The 22,800-nt window shown below is 43.3% G+C and overlaps 1 long non-coding RNA gene across 1 annotated transcript; it reads left to right on the forward strand.

The window, feature by feature from the left end:
* Positions 1 to 14,796: 14,796 nt before the first annotated feature.
* On the forward strand, positions 14,797 to 22,191 carry LOC109492798. The gene is made up of 3 exons (XR_002146781.3): positions 14,797 to 15,187; positions 16,087 to 16,212; positions 21,257 to 22,191. It is a non-coding gene; the product is annotated as an uncharacterized LOC109492798 (long non-coding RNA).
* The last annotated feature ends 609 nt before the right edge of the window (positions 22,192 to 22,800 follow it).

Genomic DNA, 22,800 nt, shown 5'->3' on the forward strand with positions numbered 1-22,800 from the left:
GGTGCGGAAGACGAGATTTAATGAGGCTAAGCACACGTCATCTAAGGAAGATGAGATATAAACCAGAGGGAGCCTAGGTAGTATATTCAATACCATATGGCAGTTTTAGAAATTGTTTATTTCCTTTACCAGACGGGCCTTTTTAAATTTCCTCTCTGCGTACCTTAGTTCTCATAGCAAACCCACCTGAGTGGCCTTGGTACCTCACGGCCCACCCCCGGGTCTCGGCCAGACAAAGCAAATGCAGGGTTAATACCCGCCTCGAGCAGCTCTTAGCCCTGAGTCAGGTTATTAAACCGGCACATTTGACTCATAATTTGTTCTCCTCGTGTTAAGTAGATTGCAATAACTCAACTGTCCAGGATCTGTTTATCAATGCTCTGTGGCTTTCAGCAGCAAATATTTTATAACCACTAAGTGGATATTCAGACCACTCATCAAATGAAAATCTCCTGTACTCAGAGCTGGTTTTATCATCACAACCCACCAAATGGAAAGCCCTGGAGAGGTAGTAACCCTGCCCCAGAGCCTATCAGGCTTAGCCAGATCCTCGTCCTGGGGAATTCTTTTCCACTAAACGAGTTTAATAGAAACGGGCCCAGCCCCACAAGAGGCTATAACATTTGAGGGATTCTTCACTGGCCTATCCTGCCCTAGCAAATTGTCATTTTATTTGGCTTTACTGTCTCCTTGCTAGGAATTCGAATGAAAGTGAGTTTACTTTATGTAATAAAGAGGGAAGGAAATAAGAAAAGAAGTGGCTAAGAAGAAAGCAAAGGAGAGAAAGGAATAAGAGAGAGAAAAGAGCGAGGAGATCAAGAGGGGAGAAGTGAGAAAAAGAGAAAGGCAGTTAAACAGATCCCACTGCAGTCTGCATTAAGTTGACACTGGCTCCATAAAACTCCACCATTTGAAACTAATGAAAGAAATGATTATTGCCACCAATACGCTTTCTTCATAATAATCTGGTTTTTACTAATGAGGTGCAATGGTCCCGGTATTTCTCATTTAGCATATATTATCTCCAGTACGAAGGTATACAGCAGTTCAACTGTAGGATATTGGCCAATTGCTAAGGAATCAGTAATGAAACCAGACCCATTGACCTATCACAGCTATAAGGAACCTATGAGATGATATAATGTCTCAACAGGTGTAAGGACAGAAAGCCAACATGCTTCATTGCCATTACTCTATGAAATGAAGCGCGTGGAAAAAAAAAAAGGCTTGTGAGTCGATTTTTGAAGCACGCTCTTTATACTTCCCAGTTACATAAACAAATGAATTTCCGTATTGATTAAGCTTCTTGAACTTGAGATACGGTTGCTTGCAACTGAGGAGTACTGAGCAATATCGGTATCAAACTAGGAGTAGGCTCCTACGGTTGGTTCAGCCTAGCTCACTCCCCCACTGAGAAGAGGGGAGAGGTACAGCTCAGAGTCGCCGCAGAATCACAGCCTCCTAAGACTACACAGAACCTGGGGGGATCATTTCTCCAAAGAAATGGGAGTGACTGATAGAACATAACAGAGAAAAATCCAAGGCAGACAAATCACAGGTAACTATTATGCTGAAAATCTTTCTTCCTCCACTCCATCCCTATTTTCCATGGGGAGCAATAGCCACATTAACTACAGAGTATTAACCCCATCACTATGACAACTACTGAGAACTTCACAGAGAAAAAGATTTACAATCAGAAGAGAAAGACAAAGATGATGAGAGAGGTCTCTCATGAGGAAATGATTTTTAAGCTGAAACCTGAAAGGTAAACAGGTAGAAGACAATTGCAAGAGTAAAGGTCTTTGAGGGGGAAGGAACCCTACTTGTGAAGTCTCTTATTTCTAAAGAATTTGGAAAAGACTGCTCTGATTCATACACAGAAAGGAACAACAGGCAGCAAATGCCACCCTAATGACAACAAAAGGTTGGAAAAGCTACAGAATCCGAGAAAAAACAAACGAACCAACGTGAGAGGACGACACAGTGAAACCCAAATGGACTCACATTCAGAGTAATGAACCTTTTGTAGGAGAAGAAAGGCTTAGCATTGCTCCCCTACCTGGCAGAATCACAGCCTGAGGAGGAATCCACTTAGAGACTTCGTAGCCAAAACTCTAAAGACCTTTTAAGAGCCTCACATGAGAAGCAGGACAGGTGGCAACCCAAAGGAGCTTCAACAAGTCACAAAGCAGGTGTCCGACCACTCACCATGTCTTTTCCATGTGTCTTCACTGAGTGCTTGGGACTAGTGGACCTAAACAGTAAGGGTAGAGAAGTAGATCAGAAAGAGTGATCTATCTATCCACTAGAGACATGTGTGTATACACACACAAATGTATTTGTTTTATATAATATGTACTGTGCACATATATATGATTATATATTAAATTATATAATATATGTACACATATGCGAATACAAATACATGATGTCTTTAAAATTTTGTTATGTTTATTAGCAAAAATTCTAACAATGGCTAAGGTATACACAATGAAAGAACACAGTGTGGGATGGAATCAAGGGAATTACTTTATTTTAAAGTTCTTAGGCTGCTCATTGAAGTAGATTACAATTTAATAATTCATATTATACCCTCTAAAGCAATTACTAAAAGCAAATTTAACATAAGAGATTATATAGACAACACCTCACGCAAAATGAATATGATGAATGCAGTTCACTCAAGAGGAGACAGAAAAGGAAGAATAGCAGAACAAAGAACAAATGGATTAAATATAAAACAAACATTCACATGGGAGATTTAAATACAACTATACCAATAATTATATTAAATGTAAACGAACTAAACACACTTATTAAAAGGCACGAATTATTAGGTAAAAAAAAAAATCAAGACCCAACTTTAAAATGTTTCTTACAAACTACATCATCACAAAGCACAGACAGGTTGGAAGTAAAATGGTGGAAAAAGGTTTAACATGTAGGGGAGAAAGTCTCCAGAGATGGCTGCCATCAATCCTACCTTGCCTAGACAAGCATGCTGTTCCTCACATCATAAGATGCAATCTAATTTCCCTCCCCATGGAATCTAGGCTGGCTTTAGTGACTTGTTTAATGAATATAATATAACAGACATGACATTCTGGGACCTCTGAGGCTACTTTATCATAAACCTTGCAGCTCCTGCCTGAGGTTCTTGGAATGCTTACTTTTTGAATGTTCCCTTTGAGAAACGAAGCACCACACAGTAAGAAACCTGGGTCCTCTTCTGTGGAATGAGCCAAAGGGGTGCGAGGGGAGCAGGGATTATACTACTGGAGATCTCCCCTACATGGACAGAAACATCCGGAATGGGAAAGAAAGATTTCTCCAAAAGTCCCTCACCAGTGGAATTTTTCCTTAATACATTGTGCTTAACTATGACATGTATGATAGGTGAAGGTAGGGGAGACAGATGAGGGACTATCATGCTGGGGTAAAAACAGGTGTATATCATAGCACCAGAATGACCCTCGTGAGGTCACTTTCCCAGTACCATTCACATTTGGGTAACCTCCTTGGATCACTGGGACCAACACTGACCTCATCCCCCCGGAGCCCCCATCCCTGCCACACACCCACCCAAGAACACTTTAAAATAAGTTTCAATAATGTAGTAATTAAATTATTTTCAAAGCTCTTCTGCATTCAAAGCTGAAGACCTATTCACAGTTCTATTTCTCACTCTAAATAATGTCCAGACGCACTGTCTGACATAACATATGAGAGTTAGTAATAAGATTAAGCGATAACTTGAAAATATCCAATAAAAAATGTCTAAAGATACTCCAATAATAAAATGTCAACAATGTAGAGGTAACAGATTTTAATGTATATATATATATATATATATATATATATATATATATACACACACCCTCCCATTATCACATTACAATTCAAAAGCATTACAATGCAAATATATGAAAGTCCAAATCAAGTCATTTTACCTTTGTGAGTAAAAATTTGGGGCAGGGTGAAGTCCAAAGGCATTAAGGTTAAAAATCCATTTTTCTAGACCTAGTGAGTTAATAACAGTCCCACGTCTGAAATTCTTCAAGTTCCAATTTCATCCTCCCTAATTCAGGATTCTTTCATCTTTCAGGTATTGGAGTTCTTGATGCCTGAGGAAAGTCGTTCCTTCACCGGCTGCATCTTGGGATGTTTCTCTTTGTATTGAATACAGTTTCTTCCATACATCAAAAGTGGTATTAGTTCAACTTTCTGACTCCATCCCACAGCTTCTGAACCCAATTCTATTATACAGAGGGCACCAGCGGGGTGTCCTGCAATTCAACTCAGTTCTGATACCATCTATCAAGAGACAGCATCAGATTCCACGGGGCTCACAAGACCACTCTCCACCTCAGAAGCCAACAGCAAGTCCAGGCTGTGACATGTACTTCTGACTGACCCGCTGTAAGTGTTTATTTTTTTTTGAGAGAGAGAGAGAGAGAGTGAGAAAGGAAGCATGAGTAGAAGGGCAGTGGGGGGGGGGGGGGGGTATAGAATCCAAAGCAGGCTCCATACCCAGTGTGGAGCCCCACATGGGGCCCGATCTCACTACTGTGAGACCATGACCTGAGCCGAAATCAAGAGCCCGAATGAACCACCCAAGTATCCCCTGATTGACCAGCTATAAATCACAGCTTCCAAAGGCCTCTCCTTGGGTTCAAGGCATTTACTAGAGCAGCTCACAGAACTCAGAAGTTCATTTACCCACTAGAATACCAACTGATTGCAAAAAGATATTAGAGGGTTTAACTCAGGAACAGCCAGATAGAAGAGACGGATGTAGCAAAGTGTGCGCGAGGGCACAGCATTTCCTATGGCTTTGGTAAGCATGACACTCTCCCCACATCTCTACACGTTCACCGACCCGGAAGCTCTCCCAGCCCCGACCTTTTGGGTTTTTTATGGAGGCTTCATAACAAAGGCAAGATTGATTAAATCACTGCCTATTGGCAATCGATTCAACCTCTAGCCCCCCTTCCCTCCCCAGAAGTGAGGGGATGGGACTCAAAGTTCCAACCCTCTAATCACACGGTCAGATCCACTGGCAAAGAGCCCTCAGACTTAGGTGCTTTCAAAAAGCCATCTCATTAATATAACAAAGGGCAAGTTTATGGCTCTCATTACTTAGAAAATGCCAAGAGTTTTATGAGCTCTGTGCCAAAACTGGGGATGAAGGCCAGATATATATTTCCTATTATAAATTGAAGGACCGCCATCCCTTCCCTAAGATTCTGAACACTGAATGTGGTACACAAGATAATTATAGCCCTGGCTCCACAACCATCAGAGAGAGAAAACAAGATAACCCCTGGCCTTCTAGAACTGTTACTGCAGGCAAAAGTATAGTCTGACAGTCCATCGTAAGAGCTACTGAACGGCAGAAAGCAAACATTCGATGACGTCTGAGAGGAGAGTGGAGAGACGGGCCTTGGTTCAGCATCACCACATGCTCTCAGGTGATGCCTGCTATCCCGAACCCAAAAACTGCGAACCTAAAACCAATAGGGTAGGGGCGCCTGGGTGGCGCAGTCGGTTAAGCGTCCGACTTCAGCCAGGTCACGATCTCGCGGTCCGTGAGTTCGAGCCCCGCGTCGGGCTCTGGGCTGATGGCTTAGAGCCTGGAGCCTGTTTCCGATTCTGTGTCTCCCTCTCTCTCTGCCCCTCCCCCATTCATGCTCTGTCTCTCTCTGTCCCAAAAATAAAATAAAAAACGTTGAAAAAAAATAAAAAAAAATAAATAAATAAAAATAAATAAAAATAAAAAAAAAAATAAAACCAATAGGGTAAAATCTCCCAGTAAAATATTTATTTGGCACCATCCATTCACCATGTCTGTGGTGATCTTTCTCAACTTACTGTCTCATTTCCCAGAGTACAATTGAGATACTGTGGCTTTACTTAAAAAGTTTAGGAATTTGAAGTGATGGGCACCCAATCACCAGGTATTAATTTAGGTGTCAATCTTTTCCACCCATAGTATCTAACTCCTTAGTTTCACTTGAGCCTTTGTTGTCTGCCTGAGGGTGAGGTCTGTCCAGTCATACAGACCCCCATTTCCTTAACAGAATGCACTTCTAAGCCTAGGCTCCTCCCTTCACCTCTTGTAGTAGAATTTCTTAGGGAAGAATTTCACCTCCCCATGGGATATATTCAGCCAGAAAAACACTCTCGACTGGATATCTGGTTGTAAAATAATCAAGTCGGCCAACTTCCCTCCTACCCTATACATATGTTAAGTCAAAAAGGATCAAAGATCTAAACGTAAGAGCTAAAAGTCTGTGCCAAATGAAAGAACCCAAAGAAGTCCTATTATATGAAATGTCCAGAAGAGGCAAATTCATAGTGACCAGTAGTAGATGAGTGGTTCCTAGAGATTGAGGTGAGGGAGGAACAGAGAGTGATTGCCAATAGGTGTAGGGTTTCTTTTAGGGGCGATTAAAATGCTCTCAAATTAGATAGTGGTGATGGTGGCACAACCCTGTGAATGTACTAAAATCCACTGCATTTTACACTTTAAACTGGTAAATTTTATGTTATGTGAATTATATCTTATTAAAAACAAAACAAGACAACTTTCAACATGTTCTTGAACCGAAGCTGTTTCTCATACGTCAGAGTCCTCAGCTTCTAGAGCCTACTGAGCACCAACACCATAACCACATGCTCGGGATGCTATCTTTCCACCTCCCATAAATTCACCTGGCACCTTCTCCTGAAACCAATTCTATGTGAACTCTGAGAGTTTTTACAGCAACTCTCAAACTAGATACTTGAAATGGCAACTATTTGTTTAGCTCAAGATTCTGCAAGTTGGCAAGATGAACTAGGCTTAGCTGAGTTCTTCTGGTCCTGGATAGTTTCATGTACTTGTGCTCAGTTTCTGGGTCATCTATGAGACTACCTACCCTAGAACTGCCTCAACAAGGTAGATCATCTTTGTCCACAGGGTGGCGCATTTTCCAGGTAGGCTGGGATTTTGTCATGGAGGCAGCAGAGTTCCAAGAGGGAGGGACGACAGCCGAGATTCAAGGGAAGGGACGTAACTGTCCCTGCCGGATGGGAGAAGGTGCAAAGACACAGGGTAAGGTAGGAAAGGGTAAACGATACTGGGTAGTTTTGTGATTTATCATTTCCTAGAGCACAAGTTCCAGGACAACAGCTGTGCAATGGGTCTAAAAAACAACCAGTACACATCATGGAAGGATAACCGAGGGTCCCAACCGAGGGAATTTCTAAGAGGAAAAATAAAGGAATTGAGAGAGAATTTCATGTGTTCGAGTAGATTGAAAGGAGTTTTAGAATTCTTTCAGAAAGTCCTAGTAGGGATTATAGGACCACAAAAAACCAATTTCTTCAAGGATTAATTAGGCAGGTAATACAGTTGTGCGGGGTGGCCAAAGATAAGGAAGCAAAGAATGGGCTGTAGAGTACGTTGAAATGATCATTTTAGGAAAAATGAAAAGGACTTCAAAAGTATTCAATACAATAGAGAAGGCATTGTATGTATGGTCATATTTGCATATTTACCTACTTTCAGATTTACGTGGTTATAATAATCCAAACACTGGATATTAATCTCACCACCAAAAAATGTAATGAAAGTAAAATGAGAGAACAGGTGCAGAGAGGCGTAGGTTTTGGGGTCGGGAAATGAGGTGAACGTTGGGGAATCAAAACCCACGGATCCGTAGAAAAGGCAGAACATCTCAACTACTGCTGGAAGAAACAGAGACATGTCTCTGAATCGCTGAGAAAGTCCTCCGAGGCAAGCTGAAAAGGAGCTATGTAAAACTAAGCAGCACATGTAAGAAACTTAGATTGTCTTATATATTGGTATGCTCTATAGGTCTAAGAATAAGTTTCTTTGAAGAATTCTGGGCAAAGTAGTACAAAGTTTAATTCAAAACAGGTGCTAATTACATTTAAATAAACATAGGGAAAGCGGTTTTCAGATTTTCAATTATACATGGTCAATCTTTGTGGCTACCCTTAAAAATAGTAGTTAATGTAGGCCACAGAACGATAATAAATGCTGTTGAAATGCCCAAGACGGCTGGAAAGTCTTTCCCAACTCATCAGGGTTTGCTTGAAATGACCGTACCCATAAGCATGAGTTTAAAATCATTACGGGATGATTATCCCTCTCCTCCTTGAAGATAAATTTGGTAACTTCATATTAAGCAGGGCCTTCTAATTTAAGGACAACCTTGGACTTCATACTGAGAAAATTAGTGTGTATAAATCCATACAAAGTCTAAAGCAGCAGAACATGAAGGGAAACAAATTCCTGGATGATGAAATAATCTCTTCCTCCTCTAGTTTCGGTCCAGCACTTATTTTTAGTTCAAAGGCTTCATAATTTTTATAAAATAAGATCACCCATAAATCTTCCCTGTCAGAAAACCAACAATAATTGACAGAGCTTTTGGGATCTTGGCTTCCTTGAAGCAATTCTCTTTCATTTTCTGAAAACCACATACCAAGGCCAGTTAGATTGATGTATTGGCTGGTGGTGATGGGGAGGCCCCAGAACAAGGAACTGGCCAGAGCCACTGTTCCCAGAGGCTTTACTCATGAGCCACACCTGAGTTCAATACGCAGTTTTGCTGTGTAATACTCTTAAAGAGAGCTTGTGGGTAATAAACAAAATGCATTTCAGGGGTGAAACCACTGTGTCCTGTTGAACAGACCCCATCTTCAGAGCTACTGGGAAACCAAACATCTCTTTTGTGATTTTTGAGGCCAAAAAGGAATCAGACCAAGCTATCATTTTTGGCCTTCGTGTCTCATTGGTCACTTCAAATTTCTAGATGGGCAGTGGAGGGGTGGGCAATAATTTTAACCAAACCATTTTAATAGTTTTAAATTACCTTCATATGGATATATGTCTATAGAAATACAATTTGAAGAAAACCCATTTGAAGATTAAAGGCAAGTATTTAATTTCTTTCGTTTAACTGACAGGACATCTATAGTGTTTCTACTTTGTGAAGAGACCTGGACAAAATGGCAGATGGGGGAGAGGGGAAAGTGGGTGATAGGCACTGAGGAGGGCACGTGTTGGGATGAGCGCTGGGTGTTGTATGGAAACCAATTTGACAATAAATTATATATATATATATATGTGTGTGTGTGTGTGTGTGTATATATACACGTATATATACACGTATATATGTATATATATATATACATATACACGTATATATACATGTGTGTGTATACACACACACACACACACACACACACACACACACACGTATATAGATTAAAAAAAAGATACCGTAGCAAACTCACGTCCTGAAGGCAAATTTGGTCTACAGCCCTGTTGGGTTTGCTTGTTATGTTGAGTTCTAATTGGAATGTTTCAAGCCCAGCATCCACTGGCCAGCTCAGTCTCTGCTGATTCACATTTGGCTTCTCCACACAATTGTATTTATTACCCATCTAACCCCCCGAAGAACTTGGCTTCGCAGCTGTGATGTAAAAACTCAGTATACTATATAGGAAATGAAGTTAACTGGGGAAAAAATGCGTTGTGGAGAGAAACAGAGTTTTCATCTGCAACAGATTCATGTGTGACTGCTCGTTCTGATACTCAGTATCTATGTGATCTTAAGCCAACTGTAATACCTCCTTGATCCTTAGTTTTCTTTCCCGCAAAGGGAGCTACAAGTACCATCTCACAACGTGGTCATGAGGATTAAACAAGTATTATTTCTTATTGACACAAGATTGGCCAGATTGCAAAGTCTCTGCATAATTTGGGACCCATTCTTCCCCTCCCCCACTCCCCCCGTGGTATTTCCATCAATTCTGGCTGGGCGCCTGGACACGCTTCACAAAAGCAATTGGTCACTTGAACGGGGCCACGAAGGATGGAAAGGAGATCATCTACATAGGGTAAGAAGAGAACTCTGGAGTACAGAGTGCTGCCCATCACTTACAATCACGTTCCTATCATATGGTACAACGCAATGCTGGCTATATTTTTACAGCCCTGTCTGGAATGGAACAGAAAGTAATTCCCAGGTTCCTGGAGCTGAGATCTGGAGTGTGAGAGCTTATAAGACTACTCATGACAGTCATGAAAGGAAACCTTAGGACTACAGGATTGGTCGCTAGAACCTGAGTGTGCATGGATACTTCTTGAGAACAAACTCAGATGCCCCCTCTTATTCAAATGACTTCTCCTAGGGCTCAGGGACAGGTGCATTATATTTTACATGGTTCTTAGGATGACTAGAATATGTCACCTAAGCCCTCCTGAGGAGGACTTCTACAGCTAATTACACGAGGTGAGAGAAGAGTCCGTTGTGATTATATTGTGGGTGGATGAGTAGGGAGGTTTTTCTATGCAGACTGTGTAGTATCCGAAGAAATCATGACTCGTGCAGGTTAAGTAGGACTAGGCCATTTCTATCTAGTCCATTGTTGCATCAGGCTATCAGTCTGGAGCAGGCAATGATAAACACGTTTGTGGACATGAAGATATGTGAACACTGTTTTCACCACCCAAGATAGAAAGGCGGAACAAGTACCCGAGACCAAGAAGGCTGGTGCTTCAAGGAGATTAAAATTCTCCTTCGTAACAAGGGCTGCGAAAGTTATCACGAACATGGGGAGAAGGGAGGAATGGCCAAGTTCAGAGTATGAAGCGTGTGATTTAAGAAAATGCACGCATCATCATGACTACAGGGGGAGAGAAGATGTGAGATCCAATATAAAGTCCATTGTGAGAGCTCTCAAAGGAGTACAGGGGTTAGGAGGATGAAGTTCCCCCACCAGCGGTCTTGGTCCTTTCTCCCGTGGCCTACAAGCTCTTTGAGAATGCTGATCCAAGCACTAGGTACCTGGCCTTACCACTCCCTGGCACTTTTGCCCGTGCTCGTGATCCATGCTGTTTTCAAGTACTCACAGGAGACCCAGCAAGCAGCTCTTTGTATGGGCACATCACTTGTCCCCACTTCAAGGGGAAGATTAGGTGGTTTGGTGTGAGTTTTGGCCAAGCTCTAGCCCTTTTGGAAGCCTACGAATTCCAAGAAACTGGAAGATTCTAATACTCACCATGCAATTTTCTAACACATGTTCCAATTCTCTAGTCAAGGTGCTGACCCATTCTACTCAGGTGACCCCATAAGAATGCAGAATTCAGGGCAGAAAACTCCTCATAACCGACTCCTTCAAGAGTTAATTCACATCCCAGCTGATAAAGCTGTCAAATAGGAATATCCTGTGTTCAGGAATCTGGGGTCAGCCCTGCATCCAGGGTCACCCTGTTAGAAGCTGCAAATCACCCATCACTCCACTTCAGAAAAACAGCATTTTGTTGTATTCTCCCTTGGTCACTAAACCATGGGTCTCCACAGGTAGATATTTTTGCCATCATATGGTGGGAAAATTGATGGACTCCCCCAAATCTCTCAGGAAACAGGAGTGTGAGTAAGGTCAGCTTCCAACATTTGCAAATCATCAGATGGCCATGCTGTTTACCATCGGGCTGTATTTCCTACATGTACCACATGGAATGCGGCCACTGATCTCCACTGAATAATGAGTGACTGGATCCGGAACCTTATGTTAGCACAAATTGTTCTCTTCAGGAGATCCCTGATATGCCCATCAGGGATCCTGTTGGACTAAAACTGTCGGAGAGATTCTAACACAAGTGGATCGTGGACACATGATCAACTCACATGGTTGTTGGCGGGTTTCAGGAAATAGACATCTAAAAACAAAGGATTCAAAGTCCCACATGACAACAATCCACAGAACCTGAATTAACTTGACATTGGCATGTTCTCTCTGATCGCCCGATCTTCTTCATTCCCTGTTTATCATATAGACGGCTTCCCTCATTGACATTGACATTTGCATATACTAATTTAAAGGCAGCATGATAAAAGGAATGGAGATATGAAGGATGAATTACTTAAAAGGATATATATACTAAGCTGTGTGGATAGAAATATAGGTTGGGATTATGATGGAATGGGCTATAAAACCATCCTAAACTATTGACCTTATTCTACAGGTCATGTTAAGACACTGAAGGCTTTTAACAAAATGTAAACTACTTTAGAAAGATAACTTGAGAAGGAGTGTGGAGAATACCATGTAAAATTTAAAGACAAGAAGCAAGCGATCCCAGACGAGTACATATACATTTAAAAAATTTTTCAAAAATGGAAGCATGACCCATGGCCTTGCCCAGAGCAATGGAGAGGAGCAAAGAAATACTAGAGATAATTCAGAGATGTAATTTACAGAATTTGGTAGGCAAATGGCTGGGTAAAAGTGATGAAAATAAGGAGAAGTATGATGATTTTAGCCTAGGGTCTTCGAGGAGAACATTAACCCAGGACAGAGTTCAAGGAGAATCCAATTGGGAGAAAGAGGAGTTCTATGTGAATGTGTTAAAACTAAGGGAGGGGCAGGTCATTTAATATGGACACATCAAGCCAACGGAGCTTGGGAGAAAAGGAGACAGGGGGACATGGAAACTATCAATACAGCCACAATATAATACTTCCAGCTTCGTCACCTACCAAGAAGTAGGTGAGGTTGTCTAGGACAAGGAGAAGAGGGGCGTACAGAGCCTTCAGGAGCATTATATTAATAGACACGGTGATGGAAGAAGGGCTGATAAGCGATCCTAAGAAGAAAAGACACGATAGATGGGGATGTAGTGGGTACTTTCTGGTTGCCCTTCCAAATCCACTTTCCACCCTGCTCCATGCCAGGAGGCTGATCTGTGCGAGCTGCCTCCATGGTCTCCCTTGTCCATTGACAGTCAGGCTCACTGGGCCACTGGTAAGCACTGGCAGAAATCAGAGCTAGGGAGAGAGTGAAGTTGGAGTATTTATTCCCCTAGCCCTCTCCCTACTAGATTGCCCTAGATGAGCTCTCTCTCTCTCACAAGTGCACAGCTTCTGTTGGGGTTTCTCCCCATGTGGCAGTTGAGCTAACTGCTCCTGCCTCTGAGCCCTACGGGTGCTCACAGCTCCTCTGTCTATATCCCCAGCAAATTGCCCCAACCTTGCAGGCTTCCCCGACCTCTGTCAAGAGCCCCTCGATCACACTCCCTTCAATTTCTCAGTATGAACGTGCCGTCTGTTTCCTGATGGTATCCAGGCTGATTCAAGGGGTCAGTCCAGGAGGGTGCAATACCCTGGAAGCCACGGTAGAAGAGTTTACGTAAACGCTCCAGACCACCTCGTGAGATAAGGACTAAAAAGCAGCAGAGTTGGACATCTGTGCTCAGAAGACTGAAACGGCGCGGGCAGGAGTCAGGATGCAAGCTTTGGTGAAAGAAATGAAAGGTGAGAGAAAATAGAGGCATTCGAAATAGAAAATAGTGCTTCAAAAAAGCTGGTGGGCTAGGGAGGAGACAGGGAACAGGACACCTGTCTGAAACAGAACTAATCTATGCCTTTGAAGTTACGGTGAGATGGAAATAGCACCAGGAAACTGCTTTTTCTTTTCTTTCTTTCTTTTCTTTTTTCTTTTTTCTTTTTTTTTTTTTTTTTGTCACTTGCTTCACCGTCACATGATTCCTTAAATTAGCAAATCACCTTCTCTCTGGGATTTTAATTTGCCAGCCAGCTTTCAGGCATGACCAAAGAGACAACTGGAAAGGAAATACCTAGTTCAGGCTTACCTCTCGGAGCCCCTGCAATCATTAATCCTTTATGGGACACCGTAAACCACCTCTAGGAAAATGACGGTTCTTTATGGCTTGTTAAAAATATTTACATTTTCCTCTCCCGGCCGTATACAAGGAATTGATATTTTCTGAATTGCTAAGTCAATAACGTCTTCCTCCAGCCATCAAAGGATTTGACAAACCAGCAAAACACGAGAGGTTCTGTTGCAAATAAGGGGGCGGCACTCAGGCCGTCAGGCAATTAAGTGGACCTGAATAAGCTGATGTAATTAAGCCTCTTACTGCATAATTATCTTTATTTTAAATGTGTCTTTTGATGAAACATCTGTTCCCTGCTCCAGATATGAAAAGAGGGACCCACGCTCATGAAGAAAACAGAGCTTGCGAGGCCCTCACACATGCTGCCTGGGCTGCTCAGATCCAAGGCAACAAATGTTGTCATTTGTCCCATCTTTGCATGCAAGAGGCAGGTGTCTTCCTGTCCTCAACCCACATTCGCCTGACCTCCGGGCTCACAGCAGCTGCCTAGGGCCCCGTTACACAAAGCAGTCCCCGGGTGCGGAGGGGACGCTCAGAAGCAAGGAGGCAATTAGCCGTAAGGGCAAGCACTTTGACCATCTGCAAAGGGGGACAGTCAGACGCGTTCACCAAGTAAAGGTGGGGTAGTGGTCAGCAGGATCCCCGTGGGTCCCCATCCCCCGGCAGCAGCGCATGACCCCCTCCCCTAAATCAAACGTAAATACGACCAGTCAAACCTGACTAACGTGGGGCCACAGTCCCTGCGTGTATTTTGTACGGCACCTTTGTCTGTGGTCACTCCTGCAGGCCCCTGACTCCAGAGGGTCAGTTCCCCATGTTTGTCCGAATCGAGGATTTCGAAGTCACAAGCTTCAGCAGGAAACAGACCTGGTTTTATATTCTGGGGCCGCTCCTTGTGGGCCGGGTGACCAATCGCTTATTCTCTTGCAGTCTCAGTTGACTCAACTCCCGATCGAAAATAATTATACCTATCTTGCCACGTGAGTGCGAGAATCAAGAGGTGGGCAGAGGGCCTAATGTAGTGCATTGAATACAGCAGCCACTCTCCTTACTAGAATAAACATTAGCTCCCCTCGCTTTGTCTAACTCCCCTCCTCCCCCTGGCCATGCAGAAGCCCAAATGTTCACTTCCTACTGACTGTCAAGACCCTGACCGTGGTTCCTGTTTACGACGGTGACATAGAAAGATCTGAAAGTCACCTCCTCCCCTGAACACTCTGAATCTATAGCTATTTACGGAACAGTTTGCTCAGGAAAGAATAGCAAAACCTGAGTGGGTGACTTGAACCTATCAGGCAAATGAGAGAGTGGGGAGGAGAGGCTGGCCCAGGGTCTCGCCCGAAAGCCCATCCACGGTGCAGCCGCCCACACTTAGGAGGAGACTCCAAACCCCGAGCTTCTCACCGAGGAGGAAAGGGTGTGAAACCCACGTCAGGCTCCCCAGCATTTGACATTTGCACCTCAGAGGTAAGCCTTTAGAGCTATGTCTCTCCTTGAGGATCTTAATATTTGCACCACTTGAGCTTTTAGTATGCCCTGCTCTCTCTTCTTCTCGTAAGAGCGCCACTGAAACATAATTCACCTATCACACAATTTAGTCCTTCAAAATAATACAATTCAAGGGCTTTGGCTACACTCACAGACTTGTGCGTCCAGCACCGCAGTGAATTACAGAACATGTTTACCGGCCCCCAAAGAAACCCTACTCCTCCCTAGTCATCACCTCCCCACCACTCTGCCCCTCGCCACAGTCCAAGGAAATAATTAATCTACTTTGCAGCTCTATGAATTGATCTATCCTGGCCTTTTCAGACAAATGGAACCATACAATAAAGGGCCTTTATATCTGTCATCTTTCACTTAGCACAATGTCACTAAGGTTCACCCACGTGGTAGCCTATTAGTATTTCAAATATTTTTTTTTTACTGCCAAATGATATCCCATTATATGGATGACCACATCTTATTCATCCATGCATCAGTTGATGGACAATCAGACTCTTTCCATTTTCCCCCTATTGTGACGAACGCTGCCACGAGGCTTAATGTGTAACATTTGACATAAACAGGTAATATCAATTCCAGAAGCCACATTGTTGGGTCACATAGTAACTATTTTTAGATTTTTGAGCAACTCCCAGCTTTTCTGAGGTGGCTACACCGTTTTAAATTCCCACCAGCTGTGCACGAGAGTTCTTGTTTCTCCACGTCTCATCAAAATGTTTATTATTTGTCCTTTTGATTAGGGTCACCATAACGGGTGCGAAATGGTAGCTCCTTGAGGTTGTGGTTGTTTTTTTGTTTTTTGTTTTTAACCTTTACGGTTTTGATTCACACTCCCTTGACGGCTTCGGTCTCTCTTGCAGAAAACATTTCGGCGACACCCACTATAAGCCACTGCCTCTTGGGAATATTCTGCCCCGATTCTCCTGTACTTCCTAGAGGACTACCAGCCAATAGGCTTCGCCACGGGAAGACAGCTGCCTAAGAAGGTGCTAGACCGTTGTGACGATTTGTGCCACATCTTTCTGCCCTGGGAAAGGACAGGAGAGGTACATTAGGAGTAACTCAAACCAAGGACATTAGCGAATTATTAGACGCCATGTTAATTAACAGTACACTGAGGGAGCATCTCAGAGGCTAAGCCAAGAGGCCAAGTTGAAATCAGATTATTAATTCACTATTTACAGCCAAGCTTTAATACCCTTTCACTAGGGCTACCTGTGATATCCTGTATTTATAGGTCACTTACACAGAAGCAGAACACAGAAATTTAAAATGGCATCCAGAGCGCAGGTTATGAACCCTGAGTGTAACGTCAGATTCCACAGATTTTAAGCAAGATACTAACTTCCGGTAACATTATTCCATATTCTATACGGTGGAAAACATAATTTGCCCAAGGGGTTATTTTGAGATTTAATTAAGATAAAGTTATTGGGCCTGCTTTATAAACTGTAAAATGCTACGTGGATAATTATTAGCTAATAATTATCGACAGCATAGTTCACGTTTTCTGAAAATTTATTTTGTGACAGGGCTGTCCTTCAAAGGCAACTAATACGATGTTTTAATGGGACTGAGAAAAGAGGACCCCAAGCGCACGTGACATCTTTTTTTCCCTCTGTATGTGATCACACCATCTGTATAACCATCAGTGGCCAGCAGCTTTGGCTGAAATCCTAAGGGAAGCGAAACCCTCACGCATAACCCACCAGGTCACAATCAGCAGTGGTTCTCGTAGCTGGTGTCCCCAGTTGTGTGGACGGGACAGGAGAGGTATGGGACCTCTGAATGCAGCAGGGGGGCAAAAGAAACAGCCTCGGGGGAAAACCCTAGGTGGCGTGGGGGCATGACCTCACAAACATCTGCTTGCCAAGGCAGCGGGTGTGTGCCCTCCCAAGGGTGAGCATGACCGTGTGGCAGGCATGAATTTATCCTCTGGGTCTTCACGTGTGGCTGCCTTCAGCCGGGGGCTTCCCTGGACAGGAAGACCCGAGATGGCCTCCTTCACGTTCCTGGCAGCTTGGCAGCCTATGGGCTCAGGCAGATTATTCCTCCTGTGTGGGGCCCTGCATCCTTCTTTAAGCTCCATCAGCTTCCTTTCAGGGGGGTTTCAGGGCCACACTCCAAGAGGGCAAAGACAGAAACTGCATGGTCTCTGGAAGCCCATATCCCAGAACTCAGACATCACTCCATTCAAAGTCAAAGCTGAGTCACAAGGCCAGCCCACAGGCAATGGGGTGAGGGAACAGGATCTACCTCTTGATGTTGGAGAACGTCCTGTTTCTTCACTTTTTTTTCCAGCCCTATTGAGGTATAATTGACTACGAAAACTTTACTACATTTATTTATTTTTTAACCATGAAATTTATTGTCAAATTGGTTTCCATACAACACCCAGGGCTCATCCCAACAGGTGTCCTCCTCAATGCCCATCCTCCACCCTCCCCCCTCCCACCCCACATCAGCCCTCAGTTTGTTCTCAGTTTTTAAGAGTCTCTTATGGGGCGCCTGGGTGGCTCAGTTGGTTAAGCATTCGACCCTGGCTCAGGTCATGATCTCGCTCATGGTTCATGAGTTCGAGCCCCACGTCAGGCTCTGGGCTAAAAGCTCAGAGCCTGGAGCCTGCTTCAGATTCTGTGTCTCCCTCTCTGTCTGCCCCTCTCCTGCTCACGGTCTGTCTCTGTCTCTCAATAATAAATAAAGGTTAAAAAAAATTTTTTAATAAAAAAATAAGAGTCTCTTATGGTTTGGTTCCCTCCCTAAGTTTTTTTTCCCTCCTTCCCTTCCCCCATGGTCTCCTGCTAAGTTTCTGAAGATCCGCATGTGAGTGAAAACATATGGGATCTGTCTTTCTCTGCCTGACTTACTTCACGTAGCATAATACCGTCCAGTTCCATCCACGTTGCTACAAGTGGCCAGATTTCACTCTTTCTCATTGCCACATAGTATTCCGTTGTATATATAAACCACACTGTAATACATTTAAAGCATACAGTCTGATGATATATATGTCTACAATGTGGAAGGATTCCCACTATCAAGTTAATCAACACGTTCATCTCAAGCATTTTCTTTGTGTGAGAGAGAGAACTCAGTTTCTACCCTCGTAGCACATTTCACTCAGACAAGTCTCAGTAACTACAACCGCCATGTTATACGTCAGATCTTCAGATCTTATAACTGAACGTTTCTACTCTTTTACGACTCTATCTGTCCCACTCCTGAGTCCCTGACAACCACATTTTATCCTGTGTCTAGGAGTTCACTTTTTTTTTTCTTCCTAAGATTCCACATACAAGGGACACTATGCAAGCCGTGTTTTCCTGTCTGGATCATTTCGTTTAACATAATGTCCCCCAGGTTCATCCATGTTGTCACAAATGTCAAGGTTGCCTTCTTTCGAAAGGCCAAGTAAGATCCATTGTATGTACATATATGTATGCATGTGTATACACACACACACACACCACTGCTCCTGTACCCATTCATTTGCTCATGGACGCTTAGATTGTTTCCAGACCTTGGCTGTTGTGAATACTGTTGAAATGACTATGGGAATACAGAGATCTCTTCAAGATAGTAATTTTGTGTTCTCTGTACGTATACCCAAAAATGGGATTGCTGGATCATATGGTAGTTCTATTTTTAATTTTTTGAGGAATCTCCATATTGTTTTTCATCGGGGCTGTACCAGTTTGCATTCCCCCCAACAGTGCACAGGGATCCCCCTGACCTTTATGTTTTATTTCTTATTATTTTTTATTTAAAATTTTGTTAATGTTTCTTTATTTTTGAGAGAGACAGAGACAGAGACAGAGACAGAGAGAGACAGAGCCCAAGTAGGGAAGGGGCAGAGAGAGACGGAGACGCACAACTTGAAGCAGGCTCCAGGCTCCAAGCCGTCGGCACAGAGCCTGACACGGGGCTCAAACTCACAAACCGTGAGATCATGACCCGAGCTGAAATCAGACACTTCACTGAATCAGCCACCCAGGCGCCTCTATTTTTTTATTTATTTTTTTACATCTCGACAGCATTTGTTATGTCTTCTCTTTTCAATAATACGCATCCTAACGGGAGTAGGTTAACATCTCATTGTGATGTTGACTTGCATTGCTCTGATGATTAGTGATGTTTTGAGCGCTGATCCAGGTTACTGTTTTTATGTCAATACTGTACTGTTTTGATTACTACAGCTTTACAATATCGTTTAAAATCAGGGTGAATTAGGCCCCCCGCTTCATTCTTCTATTTCAAAATTGCTTTGGCTATTCAAGGTCTTTTTGGTCCCATTCAAATTTTAGGATTGTTTGATGCTCTTGTAAAAGGGATCGTTTGCTTCATTTCTCTTTCCAGTAGTTTGCTGTTAGACCACCAAAAATGTAACTGGGTTTTGCCAGGAGCTTACTCTTACTTCAGGGCCATGGGGTCAATTATTGCTTTACCTCTTTTTTTTAGAGAAAGAAATTGAGACCTAAGCTTGTGTGACACATGCAGGTTTGAAGCCCAGTGTGTCTGATACATATTACTGACCTGGAGAAGAGGAATCTTGCTTGCTGTGGCCAGAACCCTTATGGAAAATTTCTCTCCACCTCTCAGTCTGTCAGGACTGAAAGAATGGTTTTCTTTAAATATTTCATCCAAGAGATTCATCTTCCCCTTTAGAAAACTTGAATCCTCTTTCCCTGATCTTCAATTTTGGCCTTCTCTTTTTAAAAAAATTTTTTTTAGTTTATTTACTTTGAGGAGACAGCACAAGAAGGGATGAGACAGAGAGAGAGGAAGAGAGAGAGAGAGAGAGAGAGAGAGGATTCCCAGCAAGCTCCATGCAGTTGGCTCAGAGCCCGAAGTGGGGCTTGAACCGACGAACCACGAGATCATGACCTGAGACAAAATCAAGAGTCAGATGTCCAACTGAATGAGCCACCCAGGCACCCCCAATTTTGCCCTTCGCTTAATGTCCATTGCCCTGTTACAGAAATGAGTTCTAAGCCAGGCCAAATTCAGTCCCAGAATCATGATGTAAACTTCGGAGAAAACATTAATTTTTCCTACTTCAAGAGATGATTTAACCAGTTTTGGCTAATGGAGTCGATACACAAGTAGAAGTTCTATATGCTGGGTAATGATTTGGCCTGGGTTTTGATTTGCAAAGTCCTTCGCCTGATATTCAGATACGTTTTGGTCACTAAATGGAAGTATTTATCCAAAGCCGTCTTTTAGAGGGGAGGACAAAGACCATAGAGAGAGCATAACACCACCGTTACGGAAAAGTAGAATGAAGGGCAAATAGAGATTGTAAGATGACGAGTTCTGCAAATGACGAGCCGTTTGATCTTGGGTAAGCCACTTCACCAGGTTAGGCCCCCATTTTCTCATCATTTAAAAAAGAGGGTTAAGCTGGATGCTCTCTCAGCTTTTTCAGCTCTGACATTATTTGGATCTAGGACCAGCGCATAATTTCATGATACACTGTGCACATTTTTACTCCAAAACACAGTCACATCATGTTAAATTAGACTGACTCATGTTCCCCCATGTAAACAGTTGTGGCTACTGCCAAAATTTTGCTAACAAACAGAAAACAGACGTGGAGGGCTTCAAATTCTTTTTCCTTTAACGCTCTGAGCATTTTCGATGTGTTGAGAAACTGCAAGGTGTTTCTGTATGCTGTTCTTTATTTGACTCATTAGATCACACCAAAAATATTTCGGAGAGCCTGTTTCCTACCTTTTCTGGAACATCATTCTAAGTTGAGCGAACGTATTTGAACAAGTTGTCTTGATTTAAAAAAAAAAACACGTCTGTGTCAGAGAATAAAGCAAATGCACAAACTAGATGTTAATCTTTCTGTTTGATCAACCGAAGTGTATTGATAAGTCCCTGCCAAACAGCTGAGATGTATTAAAAAAAAAAAAAAAACAAACCAACAACAGCCTGATTGAAATTGTGAAATGTTTTGGAAAGCAGGGGCTGCAAGTATCATCTTCCCAGAAGATGTGATTATTCTCATGTGTTCCCATTTCACAGCAAACACGGACCCAATTGACATTTGGGGAGGGAGTCTCCCGGACAAACCACTTGTGGCATCCTTGGAAACATGTCTGGATGACTATGCATTATGGGAAGGCCTGGTATTGTCCTAAACTGGAGATCGCATCCACTGAGCGTTCTGATGAAAAGCAACCTCAAGCAAGGACATAGCTCAGATTCGAAGCTACACCATTTGCTGGCCCCCGGATCGGTAACTACTTGACCTTTCCAAGGAATCCTGACTCGGGCAGCTTAACCTAATGCACAGTGGGCTTAAGGAGCCCTGGTCTGCTTCTCTCCTCGAATGCCCTTCGGGGCTCATCTAACGCGGCATCTTCTTCGCAACTGACTTGGTATTTGTGATCAACTTAGAAGGCCAAGGAACACTGGACTAAATCAAGTTTTCCATGTCCTAACCTTGTCTCCACTCAAACGCCACAACAGCTTGTCTTGGGATGAGAAGAGGAGAGGGACAAACGTGTATTTCTTCACTAGAATTTTGTCCTGGCCCCAACGCGGTGGCGTCAGAGACCATCCCGGACACATGCTTTTTCTACCATCTACCAGGCTTTTGCTTCAAATGCACTTATCTCTCCGCAGACCTGTCCCTCTTACTGCCAGCTCAGGCACCATCATTTTTCTGTACCCGATTATACTGATCTACGTACTTGTGGGGATCTGCGGAAAAATAAGCTTTGCATCACCGTGTGAACAATGTAGGCAAATCCAGTGAAAAGAAGGGAAAGGACTCAGACTGGGGCAGAAGAAAAAGCGCAAGAAAACACACAGCTCTTGCCTCAGTGAACTGGCCTCCCTGCCTACGTTCCCTGTCCTTATTTTAACTGCCCTCATTTTCTCTGACTTGATTTTCATTCACACTGAAAGTACTCTCCCATCTGAAAGAGCGATTAAATGTACTAGTTGAAGCACAACATCCCTGTACTTCCCTGTGAGCCTTTAAGAAAGATCATCCACGGGGCGCCTGGGTGGCGCAGTCGGTTAAGCCTCTGACTTCAGCCAGGTCACGATCTTGCGGTCCGTGAGTTCGAGCCCCGCATCGGGCTCTGGGCTGATGGCTTGGAGCCTGTTTCCGATTCTGTGTCTCCCTCACTCTCTGCCCCTCCCCCGTTCATGCTCTGTCTCTCTCTGTCCCAAAAATAAATAAAAAACGTTGAAAAAAATTAAAAAAAAAAAAAAAAAGAAAGATCATCCACCTGGTATAGTGACTAGCGCCCTGGGACGGGGAGGGAGAGGGACCTCCTTTACCCCCAGGACAAGGGCTCACACATCAGGAGAAAGGAGGAATCCAGGCACAAGGTATGAATGAGACAAGAAATCCCCTGGATGCAGGCACCAGATTCACAGCCAGACCTGGACGGATCTGGAGGACAGAAAAAGTCCCTCTTTGACCTGTACGTGCAAAGAATAAACTATGGCCACGTCATCAGCTTGGCAAGCGCTTTAGCACTCTAAATGAAGGATAACGGACAGTGCATGTCTTCAGGGAAGAGCCCCCTGATTTACAGCACGTACCCAGACAG

Source organism: Felis catus, chromosome A1, assembly GCF_018350175.1.
Source record: "Felis catus isolate Fca126 chromosome A1, F.catus_Fca126_mat1.0, whole genome shotgun sequence".
Taxonomy (NCBI): Eukaryota; Metazoa; Chordata; class Mammalia; order Carnivora; family Felidae; genus Felis; species Felis catus.